The sequence below is a fragment of the Garra rufa genome, chromosome 1, assembly GCF_049309525.1.
Source record: "Garra rufa chromosome 1, GarRuf1.0, whole genome shotgun sequence".
NCBI lineage: Eukaryota > Metazoa > Chordata > Actinopteri > Cypriniformes > Cyprinidae > Garra > Garra rufa.
Window position 1 is genome coordinate 13,312,712 of NC_133361.1, and position 3,251 is coordinate 13,315,962.

The 3,251-nt window shown below is 38.4% G+C and overlaps 1 long non-coding RNA gene across 1 annotated transcript; it reads right to left on the reverse strand.

Moving 5' to 3' along the window:
- Window positions 1-358: 358 nt before the first annotated feature.
- On the reverse strand, window positions 359-2,552 carry LOC141331179 (uncharacterized). Its single transcript, XR_012355239.1, has 3 exons — window positions 2,426-2,552; window positions 2,203-2,308; window positions 359-1,732 (listed from the first exon to the last, which is right to left on the reverse strand). It is a non-coding gene; the product is annotated as an uncharacterized lncRNA (long non-coding RNA).
- Between the last annotated feature and the right edge of the window lie 699 nt (window positions 2,553-3,251).

The following is a 3,251-nucleotide window of genomic DNA, read 5'->3' on the forward strand; positions in this document are numbered from 1 at the left end:
AATTCACAATTAAACTATATATCACGGCTGTCGCGATTAAAGTCAAATGTGAAAATATATGAAATTCACAGAATTACATTTAGATTTGTTCACACTGCACCAGATTGCTTTTCCAGGCTGTTTTGTGCAGAGTTGAACCTTACAACCAATCAAATGCGAACTATGTTGAACTTTGGAATGTTGAAATTAGTCAGAGCTGTTGATGAGTGTGCACGCTATAAAAATGATAAAAATTGCCCTCATAAATGTCAAATATCAGGAAGTTAATTTCTGACCCTGCTGTATATATAATTAAAAATGTAAATACAATTATAAATGTGTTGCACTAATGTGTTGCATGAAGAAGAAAACACAAATGTGAGTTTGTGCATATTTTACTCAGTACTCTGAGTTATTTTTTTCTTTTCTTACAGAGGCATAGTTTGAAAAAGTCGGATATTTAATGTAAAAGCAACCTCACACATTTTCCCATACAGCAAAAACCAATAAAGCAAATCAAAAGTTCTTAGAAAAATGTCTTCGTTCTAGTTGATGTTATAAAGAGTGAAATAAAGTATGAACACTGGAAACATGTTTTTTTCGTAAAAACGTACATTGAAGATTACGCTTCTCCAGAGCTTCAATGTGTGGTCGTTATGTTCTGTTGCAAACACAAAGGCAATAATGGTGATTGTTGTTCTGATCTTCTCATGAACAAACGATCCTATCTGTTCACAAGCTTCGAAAAAGCACTAATAGTAATGTATTGTGTTCGTCCATCAGATTTTACCCAATAAATTAGTATTAATGACAAGTATCCGTCGGGACGTACTTAGTAGAGAGAGGCTAAAATGGAATCGCAAACATGTAGCATAAAACAGAGCAATAAAGAATTCAAATTCAATTAAATAAACAGCTTACTAAATGCTGAAATATACACATTATATACATTCCCTGGGTTGGGACAAAACAAACAAACAAACAAATATTTTCTTCACTAAGAGGACCTAAAAATATGGGACACTCGAAATAGATATTTTAACATTTGTTTTCTCATATATATATATATATGGGATCCTATAGTTGAACAATATTTCACCAATAATCACTTTAGCAAAGTAATATACAGCAATATTAACAAGGGTCGGTCAGCGAATCCAAATGAAACAATGGCAAACTTCCATTCAGACGTCGAACAAATGGCCGCTCAGATCAATTCACAAAGCGAGAACAAAAATTCATTCACTCCAGTGATAAAAGACAAATTCAATTAGGCTCTTCTTTTCATCCTGAGACTGTCTAAACCAATGACATTTTACAATGACTTTGTGCTTACGTTTGATACATTTTCAGGGTTGAAACAAACGCTCTGGGGTGGGGGGTATTAACAGTGCAAGAATATACAGACAGGTATGATAGAAATAGAAAATAATCTCGCTTCTAATGGTTACACACCAATTCTCATTTGTGCTTCATCGAGTTCCTGCCATTTTCAATCTGCCGGCTTGTTTCGGGGTGTCCGTACGTTACATAATTGTCCGCACATTCTTTATTACAGGGCGTACTTCAGAAAAAATAAACCAAACACCCACTTTCACAATGGAAAACAACAGACACGCACAGAAAAACAAAGACAGTACATGATATTTACATTATACATCTCACGTATTCTTGTCTTAAAGCGTAATTATTGGCAAAGCCAAGGTTTTCCGACTTGAGATGAACCACATTTCTTGCCGCTCCCTGGTAATATCTGTAAAAAGGTATATAACAGGCACAGTGAGGGTGGTTGAGAAATCAGTATTCACTGGGAAATTAAATGAATAAACACAGCAACAAACATGACAAGCACATGTCTGTATATTTTGGCACTTGGCAAATCAAACGGGGTCATTTTGGAAGGGTGGGATAGGGTTTTTTGGCCTAAATGGACCTGGTGTTACAGTTACAAACTCAACTGAATTTTGTGTGTTTTTTTTTTTTTTTTTTGGTCGATTAGGATTGGTTTAATGAAAGGCAACATTCTTTTGCAGCAGGTGGCGTGTCGAATTTGGCCATAAAGAGGTTCGGGACTCGCGACTGGAGTCGAGGAGACAAAGAGAGAGAAAAGCCAGACCAGACTAGTGCTGTGAGGGAGCGGAGCGCTATAACGCCTCCTCTGCTGGCTCGCAGTGTTGCCGTGAAAATACTGAACAGAAAAAACAGAGGTGCTAAATGAAGTACTCTTTCTTTTCCTCTGCATGTGCGTGGTTCCCCTCCGCATTGATGATGGCAGTGTCTGCGTCAGGGGCGTCCTCCGCTCCTTTGGCCTCATTGGTTAAGTATGTCCCTGTCCACACAGTCCCACATAGGTCACATAGACACATAAGGTACAACAGTGGACATGTTGAAGCATTTTGCACACTATAGGTGAGGGGGCGAGAGAGAGAGGGGAGGGAAGCCGTACCTTTGTGCCTGGCCAGATATCGGCCCAGGACGATGATGAAGCACAGAGTGATGAAGACCACCACGGCCACCACTCCGCCGATGAGCGCGTGGTCGGGGCCCGGCTGCGTCAGAGCGTTGGGATCTGGAGGAGGAGATGGAGACGGAGAACACGGCGTGAGAAGAGCAGCGGAACAGCCGCTATAATTAGCCAATTATGGGTCGGTGTGTTAATATAAGACGCACAGACTCATTACTTCCCACAGTTCGCTAAATACAGTGGTAAGCGTCTCAGCTGGAGCAGGCAGTCATTTAATTTCGCAGTTGATACCATTCATCGCTTCGCTGAGAAACGCCGCCGTTTTGCTGGTTTGAAACTATTTCGATGTTTTACAACATTGAAATCGTGCTCTAGGCCACGCTGTTTGTGCTACATAAATAATATTTGTGAAATCATGCAGATTGCTGTGAAAAGGTTAGTGATCAGATTTAGGATTTTCGTCTGAAAGACAATGACATATCTAGTCCAGGATATCATAAAACAGGTTTTCGCCAATGGCGTGCAGTGGTGCTCTGAAATGAAGGGGCAAAATCCTCACTTTTTTTTTTTATTTTTATAAAATTAAAATAATGTCCCACATTACTTACACTATCAGAAAAAAGAAGAAGAAAACAATTCTATATTATTTTTTACTATAATATTATTATTATATTATTATTCTTGATGAATCTCATCAAGTTAGTGTTTTCAAGGATTTTGCATTTATTCCAAAAATAACAGCTATTAGTTAACTTTAACTATTTTTGAAATTTTGGGTTCTTCAGTCATCAAACTCGATACAGTTGAG